This window comes from Falco rusticolus, chromosome 2 (assembly GCF_015220075.1).
Source record: "Falco rusticolus isolate bFalRus1 chromosome 2, bFalRus1.pri, whole genome shotgun sequence".
In the NCBI taxonomy this organism is placed as follows: Eukaryota; Metazoa; Chordata; class Aves; order Falconiformes; family Falconidae; genus Falco; species Falco rusticolus.
In genome coordinates, this window is record NC_051188.1 from 112,415,798 (window position 1) to 112,429,764 (window position 13,967).

Consider the following 13,967-nt stretch of genomic DNA (forward strand, 5'->3'; position numbering starts at 1 on the left):
GATAGTGCTTTGTGTGCCTCTGAAAGGTGCTAAGCATTAAGGAGGTACAAGGCTTCTATGAAAAACATCAAAAATCAGATGCACAGTTTTGGTTAAATGCGGATAGCAAAAATAATTTTGCTTTTGGTGTTGCAATAGTCCTTTGGATGTATACAGCAAATCAGTGGTGGGCCTCTTGTAAAAACTGACAGCAGGGCTCTGTGGCAGGCAGTGTCATGTAACCAGGAACCTCATACCAGTGCAGTAGTTGCAGACCTAAAGGTGTAGTATAGTGCATTTATGCATCAGATTCCTTCCCACCCCAACAAAGTTTGGGAATTCCTCTTTCTGCCTCTTTACCCATTATTTTTGTCTGTCCTAGGATCAGATGAGTGGACAAGTGTGCAGGTGAGGGCACTGAAGAAGTTCCTTCTGACCTGCTGCAGGTGCAGTTTAAATTACTTCAGTTGACTTCTGTTGAGGTGCTTGTTTCCCTCTGCTACTTGTGGTTTGTACTGGCTATAAAGAATGTACTTTCCATGCTTAACTGTTCTTCTGAAAATGAACTTGTTCAAGGCTGGAAGAATTGTCCAAAAGATCATAGTTATTTATTCCCAAGTAAATTGCTGTGAATTAGCAGAAAAAAGTTGGTAAGATTAATAGTCTTAATTACCCACTCTAACTAATAACCACAGCGAAGTTTTCCCCAGCTACTCACACAAATCGTTTTTTTTCAAAGTAAGAAGATCTCCCTGTAAAGCTAATTGGTTATGAGTTCATGCATCTAGAGTTGCTCATCCTTAGACCTATAATGAGCTTGCATCTGTGTGTCGATGAAAAGTGGAGCAAACACTTCCTTTTTTTAGGAGATCCACATAAAGCTGATGAATGGTGAGTGATTTGCTTATGAAAAATATCCTGAAGTATGACAACTGCCAAGCAAAACTTTCTCTTCTCAAGTCCTACGGAGAAATCTGAGGAGCAATGAATACATGCTTTTGTTTATGACAATGTATTAAAAAAGGAAGCTGCTGAATACTGAGAACAATTTTCTTCTGAAGATACACAGAGAAAGCTGACAAATGCCAAATGGATTTTTCTGTAATAATGAGATGAGGAGAAAGCTAACAGCTACAGCATAGATGGTTTGCCCTATGCTTATTAAAATTTATAGAGGAGAAACTAATTGTTCACTTGCGGAAACTCAGTCAATGGGCCAAAGATATTTGCATGATTATGAATACTCTTGAGCATGTGGTATTAGTATACGTTGCTTGGTTAGTCTAAGTATCTTGCCTAGCTGATTGTTTGCCAAAAGAAGGGATGCAACTGTTTTTGCTCTTGGTTATGCAGAGATATTCTACAAGCACCTCACAAAAAAAGCCATTTTATTAGCAGATACTACTTGCTGCTTGGCTAAGGGCAGTATGAAAGCACAATAAAGTTAAAGAGTTCCAAGCCTGAATTACAGCAAACTAGCTGATTTATGTTGGATTTATGCAGCTTTGTTTAACTGATACTGCTAAGAGTTTGATGGCGGGGAGGGGGGGATAGGAAAAGATTTCCCACAAATGGTTAGAGCTCTTCATCACTGTGGGTTTGACACCAAAATATCCTGCATGAATCTCTGGTATTAAAGGCACTGCAGTCCATAGCAGAGATGTGACAGATGAGAAACAAGGATTGCTAAAGATGAAAGGGCACGATAGGTAGTTGAGTCCTGCCTGTAGTGCCCCTCCTTGCCTTCATCCCTCGGAGCAGACTAGATTTGACTTCTCTGGTCCACAGTAGATCTGTGACTTCAGGGAAGGCATTAAGTGATTTAAGAGTTGAGGCTTATCCCTTTCTGGGTAACATTTACTTCTTAATTCTGGGTTTTCTGCTAGAAGTCTTTTATCTTTTGTTTGCTCACAACCGATTTGAGACTATGAGGGAGGATATTGTTTTTACTTGCTTGCTCTTTACTTTGTATTTGGGGAAGAAGTTAGGGTGGAAGGCGTGTGCCTGGTGCTAGCTCTTGGCTGGCTGCAGTGCTTTGTGTCACCAGGATGGTTTCTGGAGGGAGGGCGTGAGGCAGTTTCACCCCAATGAGCAGCAGGGCTGCCTGGAGAGAGACGGATCATGTAGGAGGCAGAGCAAGAGGTGGCCAAAGGAAGAAAGCAGAATAAGGCAAGGAGGTTGCTTAGGGGAGCAGAAGCACAGTTGTGCTAACAGCCCAGCCTAAGAGGACACAGTGTTCAGGAGAATTCAAGAATAAGATGATTTGCCAACCAGTCTCACTGGCAGATCTGAGCTGTTAAGAGTTAGTGTTTGCTCTGATAAAATATTGTGTTAGTGCTTGCTTTTGAGAAGAGGCATTAAGACCTCAGAACTCTAGTTAACTAATGGTAGCAGCACAGAAGCATTTAAATGCTTTTAGACATAGAAAAGACAGTTCTTTTTGTTGATCTTTTTTTAAATATTTTTTTAATTTATCCCTTGATGCTTGATTAATTTTTGTTTCTGTTAAAGCAAATGGAGAACACGTGAACTCCATAGTTCAGCAACACTTTCCAGGCCCTGTTCCAAATTATTCCATTTGTACATGGGACTTTAGGAGAGAAAAGGAGAGTGGGAAATGCCATAAAATTATCTTCTAAAACAGAAGTCAAATCTTATTCTTGGTTCCAGTGGGAGCTCTACTTGCTGACTCAGGATGATCCTGTTCTAGAGCAAAAGATCTCCCCCACCTTTCACACAGGGCATGTATCCTCTTTATTTCAAAGAGCTAATTACGCTGCGCAGCTAGGAAAGGGATGTGTCTTGTGTTGCGACTCAGCTGTCTGATGATACAGCAGTGTCTACCATTCAGATATAAAATCTGCAAGAACAATGGTTGTAACAGTGTTTGATCACAATTCGGTCATAAAATATGGATTGCATAACTAAAACAAGTAGATCACAGCTCTGTTTTTCAGATGGAGACTCAGCTGCTCTTAAATGTGCATTGGCTTGACATGTATCTGTGTTTCTTTTTTGTCTTGCTAAAACCTGAATAATTTATGTAAGGCACAGCCCTTCTTTCCCTCTGCTATCATAATGCAGATTTTCGAAGTCCCCCTAATATGTATTCCAGGAAGGCTGTACATTGTGACTGCAGTCGTCTTCTCCAGTCACCAGTCTGCCCTCCTAATGATGTGCTTTGGCTGTGCCATAGGCTAATTCATGAAGAGGGCTTGTAATCAGAGCTAGCTTTCTCTGAAGCCCTCAGACTGGAGAGGGTTCTGTGCCCTTCACTGGGAGATGAAAGTGTCTGAGTGGCGTATCTGGGGGTGGTGATGGCCTGGCATCATCGGACTGCCCAGGTGTATTTAAAGCAGCCCCCGCTATAGTCTTTGGAGGCTTCAAGATTGTGCTTCCATTGTGCAAGAGCTATAGTTCAAATGGACTTTTCTCCTCAGGCCACTACTTTTAGCCCCCTCTGTCCTACACCTTTCTGCTGCAGCATGACAGCCCTGAGTTAACATCTAAGAACATATACTAAGGTGACTTCTTTTAAGAAGAAAATTAGCGTGCAGCTTCCCATCCTGTAAAATCACGTGCCACCTAACAGGGGCATCACCCTTCCCTAAAAACACCCATTTCACTTGGTTCCCTTTTGTATATGCTGAAAAGGGCATTTCTGTGCAGAGTTCTTATGTGTAATTAAATTTCCAATTTTGGTTTAGAAGCTGCCTTAAAATCTGAAGGCAAAAGTGTTTCTTTTACTTTGCCCCACCTGTGAGGAGAATTTGAATTTCTTCTAGAAGAAACTGCATCCACTGGATTGGGTTCACTCCTACCTTATTATTCTCCCATCCATGCCCGTGCAAAAGCACATAAAGAGAACTGCATTAGGAGAAGCCTGTAATCCAAGTCCCATCACAGAAATCCTAAGCGAGTCAATCTTATTCTAGGCAGCTTCTGGTATTTGACCATTAATTTCCTTTATTCTTCCTCCTGAAATAACACATAATAGATGCACCTGTCCAGTCATGCAGAGAAAATGAGGGCACTGCATGTAAGTTAAGTAATGATTCTCTGGCCCTAAATGTTTCCCCCAGCACTTTGGTCCCCAGCATGTAGTGGTACATATTTTTTGTCACACTCTTTTGAAGCAAGACTCAATTCAATTCTCTCCAAAGTGTCAACTGCTGTGATTGCTTTATTACAGTCTTATGCCACTCATGGCTTATCAGATTTTAAATTACCATATAAATCTACATAGTTAGACAATATAAGAAACATAATTTTAAATGTATCTAATCTCATTTTCAAAGTTAGATAAGAAACAATCAACGGTTTAGAATGAAAGTGATACCCCTAAGCTAGAAAATGGGAACCTAACAAAATTATCTACACTAATCATCATTAACTATAATAGTATTTGCAAAACAAACAAAAAAAAAAAGTGGTGTAATTAATTGTAACACCTAGGGGGTAAAAGAACCAGACCAAAAAAAATAATTCTCAGATTACACAGTTTACTTATTCTACTGCATGGTAATGTGAGGGTTTGCTGATTATATATGCTAATATTGCTTAGTTTTTAGCAGAATAATTGTAGTGTACTGCGTGTATTATAATGTGGTAGGCATGGCATAACCTCTGTGAATCTGAACTCCCCAAGTGGAGAAAACAAAAATTAAGTTAGTAACAGTGCTTGGCTGGAAATCTGTATACAATTACCTTGTGGTCAGTGGGAAAAAAAGCCTGCTGCAAATACAGACCTGGGAGTGATGCTGTATTAATATACGGGAGGAAGATAGTTTGGAAGAAACTTTTGCATGCCTTGGGAAGGGAAGCTTTGGCAGGAGTTGAAGTGGGAATACTGTACCAAAGAAACAAATCTGGAAGACTTGTGTTGAATTTTATTAGTTGTTTGAAAGCAAGCTCTCAAAAGTCCTATTACTGAGAGAGCATTCGGTCTGATTCCTTAGACAAGAAAGGAAACGGAGCTAAACATGCCTGAGGCAAGAGTGGCCAAGATGCCGTACCATACCGTAAACATGACCTGGGCAGTGTAGACCTGGGTCTCGGCAGTTGAGTCTCAGAGGACTAGGAGATACACTGACCAAAGACACGGCCGCCTAGTGAAAGCTTGACCTCCTGTGATCGGAGCGGTGTGTTTCACAGGTGGAGCTTCTGCAGCAGCAGCTGCCTGATGGCATTGGCATTCTGCTGCCTTATGCGCTTGCTCATAACTGCAGTGCTCAGGGAGCATTTCTAGCTGCTTTTCTATTAACTCCTGTTCTGAACGCATAGTGAGGAGACTGCAGTGCTTCCTTAACTGTTTTCATGCTTTTGCTTGGGTTGATCCTGATTATTAAATATTCAGTGTGTGTCCTGGACTGTAAGCCTTCCTTTTGTTAAAAGGATTGTTTGACTACGTGAATAAGAATTGACATGAGTAATTGAAGCTTAAAATAATGTGACTTGGCCCAATACATATGAAATGAAATATAAGTAGACTGAAAGGAATGGGACTTCTGAGGAGAGTAGTGCTGCCCATCAACTGGATGGATGGCTTTGTGCTAGAAAAGCCTGCCTTCACCTGCATATAACTTCTGACTTTAGGAGTCATACTGAAAGTTTCTAAGACCTGTGCCTGCTTTAGAATGACTAATGTGTGTGGGGAGTTGCATTTAAAAGTTTCAGCTTGATATAAGTTGTTCCTAAAAGGAAAACCACAGAATTTTCCTCTGGTAAGTTAAATATGAGCACCTGACTGAGAAGCTACAGGCCCCCTATGATAAGGGGAAGAAACCTGCTGGATTTACCCAGGGGAAATATCCAAATCCCACAGCTGATGCTCCAGTAAAGATCAGCCTGTGGCCAGATGGCTGCCTCTCGAACCCCAGCAGCTGAAGCTGCAGCAGGCAGCTCCTGGGCTGATGCTCCTGGGGGATGGCTGCCCTTGCTGTGCTGGGCCGGGCAGTTGGCGTGCGGAGACTCAGGACTCAAAGCAGAACACCCTGGCATGTCCCCAGGTGGTCCCCAGGTGCTGGCAGGAAGCGAGCAGTCTCCATGCATGAGAGGAGAGCTGGGAATGGGAATGCCAGGTTCTCAGGGGATTGCTTCAGGCTCAGGTGAGTAGAGAGGCTGTCCTGGGCAAAAGCAACTTACTCTTCCCCTCTTCTCCCACCTCTTCCTCTTGTAGCTGCACCACTGTGCCACAGTGTGCCTCTGCCATGCCCCATGGGGCGTGAAATGCCACATGGCCACTGCCCACAGAGTGGGGAGGCAGGGAAGGGGATGGCTGGTCAGTCACGCCTGACGGAAGCTGGCAGCCCTTGCCTCTGCACTCTCCTCTGCTGGCACCTGCAAAGCCCATGGGCAAACCTGGCTCCCTGGCCTGCTGGCCACTGTCAGGGAGGCAGAAGAGATCCCTGCTGGCACCTGTGATGCCCAAGGTGCATGGCCACGGATGTCAGTGGGCTTCTGTACTGTGTGGCTTCTACTTGAGCAAGTGACGTTACCAAACAAGTCTGAAAAAGTACTTGTAAGGATGGCACGGTCAAGCCTCCAAAGATAACTAGGAGAAACCCCATCTTTTCCTGATTGTCAAACCATGAGACAAAGTCCCTGGTGGTGCTAAACTCATTTGGCTCTTGCTCTATTGGAGCTCTGCTGCTTCATCTGGGCAGACAAACTCATTCAAACATAGATAGTGTCCAAGATTCAAATCACTAGCTTGTAAACAATTGAAAAGCACAGGTACTTGCTGTAGGGAACACTTAATATTTTTAATTGCAGGAATAGAGAACCTATGATTTGCATTTTGTCCACTTGTTTTGTTCGTGGTTTCCCAGCACTTCCAAGTCAAGTCTCTTTATCTGTTCTCTCTTCCTGTTAAGATGCATTTCAAGAAGACAAACATAGATATCCTCAAATCTTGTAGAGCTGAATTCTAAGAAGTCTTATACTGTACTCTTTTCCAAAATAAGGAAAGACTGTAATTCTTTTCTCTTATTCTGTGCCCACCCTCCTCCCTCCAGTGGAAACTATGTATAAATTGCTGTTTTGTGAAAATAATTCTGGCTGAATACATCTGTGGTTTTTTACCTTTGTTTATGTACTGTATTTGAAAATTCAAATCTACTAAAAATGTACTGAACAGGAAGCTGGGCACTTTGTTGCTAGTTCTGCTTTTTGGAAAACTTACAAAACATGAACTCAATCTGTCTGGCATGCAAAATTCAGTGCAATATGGGTATAAAATGTCTACTGAAATCTAGTAGAGCTTATGAACTGTAAACTGGTCAGCCCAGTCTCTTTTCTTTAAATATTAAAGTTGATTAAACATTCTCAGGTGAAAGCTAAAAGACAGATATATACTGTCTAAGAGAAATGATGTTATAAAAGTGATGATGTCAACAGAACAAAGTAGGATAAAATCCTATTTTCAAATAAGTATCTGGCATGTCTACCATTTCGAACCTGAAACATTTTTCGTTCACCTCTTGTTCACTAGCTCTGTGGTTGCCATGGGTCATCAGATTATTTTTTTTTTTATTGTTGTTTTTTGGGTTGTGCGTGTTTGGTATTGGGCGGGGGGGTGGGGGTGGGTGGGTGTTTGTCCCCCATTCTGACTGGTTCAGATGATCAGCTTCAGAATTTGAGAGGAAGAAAACCTAGGAAATATATTTCTCTAGTTGCTTCTATTCTGTATTATGACAGATTTGCTTTCTGATATTCATTTTCCTTCTGACACTTTATCAGATTACTGCAACTTATTTTTAGGCTGGGAAATTGAATGAAAAGTTGAAGCTGGTGTATGAAGTAGGCCTGCTTTATTGATAGTAGATGGAAGAGGCACTTGCTGTGCTGTAAATGATGTAAGTCGCCTCCACTGCAAAGCCACTTTCTAGCCTATCGGTCCCCAGCCTGTACTGTTGCTTGGGGTTATCTTGTCTCAGGTGCGGAAGTTTCCTTTTGTCCTCCTTGAACCTCCTGAGTTTTCCTGCTGGTCCTTTATCTGCTGTGTCAGGGTGGCAGCCCTTTGCTGTTACCTGGTGCCATCCACAAACTGCCTTGAGGGGTGAGCCCCCGCCATCCAGCTCACGGGTGATGATATTTAACACTATCAGCTCCACTATCAGACCCTAAGATATTAAAAAACCCCAAAAGTTATGACTGGCTTCAAACTGTTGACCCTAAAAATCCAGCCAGTCTAGCCACCTCGTAGACGACCCCTTCAGTCCCAGTCATTGTAACTTAGCTGTCAGGTGACACAGTCTTTAGAAACTGAAATGTCATTCTCTGCTGTCTCATGGTTCACAGAGCCAGTTGTTTCATCCTAGTAGGTAATCATGCTGCTCAAGTGCAATTTTGTAAATCTGTGCTGACTGTTCCCAATCACCTTCCTGTCCTTCACATGCGTAGAAGTGTCTTTCATAAGGACTTGCCAAATAAAAAAATTTCCCACTGACTTAAGGGTACATTTGTAGCTCATAGTTCCCTGGATCCTAGTCCTGCTGTTCTGATTTTTTTTTTTAGGTTTTTTTTTTGTTTGTTTGTTTGTTTTTTTAAGATAGCGGTAACATTTGCCACCTTCTAGTCATTTGGGACCATGCAAGTCAGTACAGCCTTTTGAAGATGGTGGAGAGTGGCCTCATGGTGATCATGCCAGCATGCTTTGGTATGCTTTATCCTATTCTGTGGATGGGTATGCGCTTGGTTTACTCAAGCATCCCATGATTTGATTCTCCTCTGTCTGGTAGTTCCTCTTTACCCCTGCTGACACAGACTCACAGCAGACCTCCTCAATAAAGACTGATGCAAAGAAGGCATTAAGTGCCCTGCCCTCTTCCATTTTTTTCTTATATAGGCCAACTCCCCATTCAGCAGCAAGCTCCTATTTTCCTACATCTCGATTTTGCTACCAAGGTACCTGTAGTCTCCCTCTTTGTTGCCCTGCTCAACTCTCAGCTGTTTCAGCTCCAGCCAAGCTTTGTCCATCCTGAATCCAACCTTGCACATGAGTGATCTCTCTTTCATAGCCTCTCCCTGCTGCCACTTTCCCCCTGCATGCTTTCACCTCTGGACCCCGTCAGGATTTCCCAATCATCCAGGGTGTGCCTGCCCCACTTTGGCAGGGGTATCCTGCCAGTCCCCAGCAGCTCTTCACCCTTCAAAGAGGATCCTGCTGTCACAGAAGGCCAAATACCAGCAGCCGAGCCAGCCCTTGGGTGCAGTGGAGCAGTCGGTGCAACAGCCCCAATATTGTCAAGAAGTCAGCAAATAGCTGGGGGTGGCAGAAGGGTCCTAGCAAACTGAACCTGAAAGCGAGCCTATCGAGATCCTTTCTGACAAAGATTGGCAATATTTGAGCAAAGGAATTCTGTTCCATTACTTGTGTCTGCTTTATTGATTAGGCAGGGAAATTTTTGTGCCTTGTATGAAACATACACAACTTAAACCCCCACAGCAAGCAAGCAATCAGTAAGATTTTTCTCCTCAAGTGTCCTCCTGACCTTCATGAGTCTGGATGAGTAATACTTTAATTTTCTTTCCCCACTGTTACTGATGCACCCTTCTCCCCCCCCCCCCCCCCCCTTTTTTTTTTTTTTTAGCTGGTGTTAGATCCCTGCTTTTTGGAAAACACAGAAAAATATAGCAATGATATTAGGAGCTCAGGAAATAGAAGAGTGAGATCAGTCCGTAGAGTATTGTTGTTCTGTGCTGCTCAGGTGAAGTGGGACTAAAGTAGTTTTGTATCAGCATTCATCAGTATCCCCAGTAGGGAAGATGACTGGGTTGCTTTGTTAATGTGCTCTTGCTGTTCTCAGTTACTGAAACAGCTGTTAGGGGTCATTGACACTTGGGCACAAACTAGGGCTCTTCCCAACAACTCTCAACAAGGAGAGCAAATGAAAGTGATATTATCTCAGGTCAGGCTGATAAATAGATGCTCATAATCCTCTTGTCGGCATTTTCCCCCTTATTTCTTCATTCTGTTTAAGAAATCAGAGGTAACTCGTGCAATGTTATTTTTAAGAGATGCAAATGAATATAACTGTGCTATAATTCCCACGCAACTTAGGCAATAACAAAATGAAGCATTTGGGGTGTGTGTGTGGTGTGTCTGTGTTGTATTTGTTTGGGGGTTTTGTGGCTTTTTTCATCTTTCCAGGCTGTATGACTTTAATTTCATACCTTTTAAACCCCAAGAATGTAACTTTGGGAATACTAAGAACACACGTAATTGCACAGATGTTTTTACACAAGCTGGGAGTACCCACCTCAATTGTAATTACAAAAACAGTGAACCTCCAAAATGTCTGTTTAATTAAGAATGAATTTGAAATAACAGAGGACTTCTTCCACCTTGTCTTGGATATTTGGAGTTGTGTTTGGGGTTTTTCGTTATAGTGTATAATACAACATAGAATATGGAAAAACATATTTTGACAAGTTTATTATTGTGGAATTATGGGTTAAGGAAATCCTGTTCCTAGGGTTTTCATCCAGGTACAATTGTTACCATGTTACCAGGTACAATGTTGCTGTTTTTCCTGCAGTACATATTGTTTTAGCTATAATTGATTTCCAGATTGGCTTTTACTTAACGATTTTTCTAGTTGTGTAGAGTCTTTTCAGATTACTGTGTGTATGCTCGTGTTACACAAAATTCAGACCATCTCCAGTATGTCTAAAATATATGGGATTTTGCTTGTGGAGTTCTGTGCCTGACCGCATTACAAGATTTGCAGGAAACAATACAAATAACCCTGTTAGGTGCTGTTACATGCTTTCCCCTGGATTTTTGTTTGGTGGGGTTTTTTGTTTGTTTTGGTTAGGGTTTGTTTGGGGTTTTTTTCCTACTTCAGCGATGATAGTCTGATTATTGATCTTTACAGTGTTAAAAGCCAAATAATTTTATTTTGATGTTTCCTTTTTTCGTTATAGTCAGTTTATCTTTCTTTCTTTCTTTGTGTGTGTGTTGGGGTTTTTGTGTGTGTGTTGGGGTTTTTTGGTGGTTTGTTGTTTTTTTTTTTTTTTTTCCTTATAAATCGCTAGTAGAAACTTGGTTGGTCTTGGTTGGTCTTTCGGCATGGGCATTGTGTTACTGATTTCAAGCAAAATGCTGGTGATGGGGGTCTCATGCCAACTCCATCCAACTGTGACATATAGATTCTTTTTAAAGATTATATGCCATGGCTGTGCAAAAAACAAAAATGATTTTCTGCTTTTACCCTAACATCTGTTCCTAGAGGTTGATGGGCAACTCCTTGCTATCATTACCTTGGCTGTATGGTTAGATTTTGCTTGTTATTCTGAGCATGGAATGGCAATAGGGAAATGGTGTCTTTCCTCACAGAGTGCTGCACACCAATAGATTTTAAAAAAATGTTATGAGGTCCAGGCCTCAATGCTAATAAGATGACAAACTGTTGTCCACTGTCATACTTCCTTTTTTTTGTGTGTGTGTGTCTGTAGAATATCACCAAGAAGGTTTTGCCTGGACAAAGATTGGATCTTGTGAATTATTTTAATTTTCCAGCCCCTGTAAATGCATGGAAAGATCTGGTAGAGAATGAATGTTCTGTTAGCAAAACATTTTAGTTTTGTTCCATAACTGCAAAGCTAATTCCTAATTCCTTTAGATTTGTGGCTACCTTGTAGGTGAGTTTTTTGGTTTTGTTTTTTTCTTCCACTGAGTGCATGTAACTGTTAGTACACATCTTGCAACAGATGAGTTAGAAGAATGTTCTTCTGGTAGCTCTTCATACTTTGTATTCTTATCTTCCTGGGACACCACAAAAGCAGCTGTGAGCAAGGTTCACTCTTCGCTCTCTCCCAAAATCCTCTCTCAAGGTGTTACAGCAGAATACATCTTTCTTGCTAACTGTCTACACTGTAGGAGCATTCAGGAGCAGGCATGAAATGAAAGCATGCAAATTGTTGTCTTAGTTAAACTAGTATAATGAAGCAAACAATGTCTAAATGAGGGTCTGGGATTATTAATTAGGAAAATGTTAGTCTGTGTGGACCGTGGTAGCACTTTGGGCAGCTCCTGAAGCTTGCAACCAGGGGAGACAATTCCTGAACTGAGAAAAAGCACACTGACCTTCATGTCTGTGTGTCTGCCCTGTGTCTCATGGATGTTTAGAAAAGGAAAGAGTGAGCAACAAGAAGTGAAAAAGACAGAAAGTCAGAATGACTTGCCATTAAGGCGGTGTTTGCAATGTTCCAAATTTGGGTTAAGAACTTCTGGTCTCACATTTCTCTGCGTTACTGGATACGATGTTCACAGGGTCTTCCAGGTACATCAATAAACCCTTTTGTTTAGATGAATTCAGTCCTTTTGGCTTCATATTCAGTGGTCTAATGTTTCCTTTTGAATTGTCATATTCCTACCCAAAAGAAAACACCAGACTCCAGTACTTTTGCAGTGTATATGTCTTCCAGGTGAGACACTACGAGCCTTTCATCTTTCCTGTCAGCATTAATGTGGTTGGAGTGCTCTCTCCCAGCGTGGAAAGGTGAATGGAAATTTAAGCATATATTTTTACTGGTTAAGAATGGGAGATCCTGAATCCTAAGTGTACCAATTTTTCCAGTTTTGCCTTGCAAGATGACAACTGCCGTGTTTGCTCTCCAAGCTGATTTTGAATAATAAGCCTTCAAGCCTTTATTACTTAAAGGTTAAATGTTAATATACTCTATGTGGGACTGTACCTTGAAGTTGTTTGTAAGCTGAATACAAGATCCAAACTGTTGCTTGTTATGCTTTGCTCTGCCCACACCTAAAGACTTATCAAGAATTATGTCAACTATTTGATTTTAAGCCTCTAAGGTTTGATTTAATGCAATTTTATGTCTCCTTTGTATTAGAAGTCACAGAAAAGAGGAAAATCTCAATGGACCTGTGACATGACAAACAATATCAGTTTTTCAGTAGCCATTATCATTTCTCATGTCATTGCAAACAAATAAGGAACCTTTAATCCAAGGGCAAACGTCATGTAACACTTTTATCTGTCATCTCAATATACATTTTCATATTAAAAGTATCATGCAGTGTTAGCAAGCTATTGCACTGCATATTAAAAATATTGTGAAAAAGTCATCAAACTAGTTGTGAAGACTCATTACCTTGGTTCTAGTTAAAACTTCTAATTGCAGTAGATTGTTGATTTGCAGGATTTTTCTTTTCTTTTTGTTTTTAAAAGGAAATTTCTCAGTTTACTCTCCAAAGCTCCATAATTATATTTTTAAAACCTAATACCACCAGGTAACGGGTAAGACTGAATGTTCTGTTAATACAACTGGTAGTAAATTTCATCCAGGGGGAAAAAAAAAAACAAACCAACAAACAAACAAACAAATGTGAGACGGAATTCTTAATCACAAATTGAATAAATAAGGAAAAGAGGGTGAATATGTCTTTTAGCAGAGAGACGAGACTCATTACCGCATTTCATATTTGTTTTCACTTATTGTGCAAATGAGCATAAAAAATTGCTTAAAATTTTCAACATAAGGCAAAGGTACATGCCCACCTAATAATCTCTACAGTTGCTTCTAGCATCTCAATAAGGATCTCAAATTCATTGCCTGTTGAGATATATAGGGTTTCTTTATATATAGTAGCCTGATGCAAGAACTCAAAGAGCATATCTACCTATCTCGGTTCAAGAAAGTATCAATGGGATTGATCTAAATGTTCAGCAAACAAGGGTTACATTTTAGGTGTAACCCCAAACACTGTATGACTAAGAAGGTCCAGGAATCACTGTGATCTAGACAGTTCTCTGAATCACTGCGCATCCTTCTTATTTGGAGGGGACAAGAATTTCCTGCTAACCTGTTGTAGTACATTGCAAAGTTCTTTCCAACTCTTCTTTGCTCAGCTGCTTCCATCAGTGAGTTGGAGGGGGAAAGCAAAGGGGACAGTCAGCAGCTAGCCTTTTCTCTTCTTAAAAATGCTGATAAGCCAGGTAGCTCGAGGATGATTTCCCTTA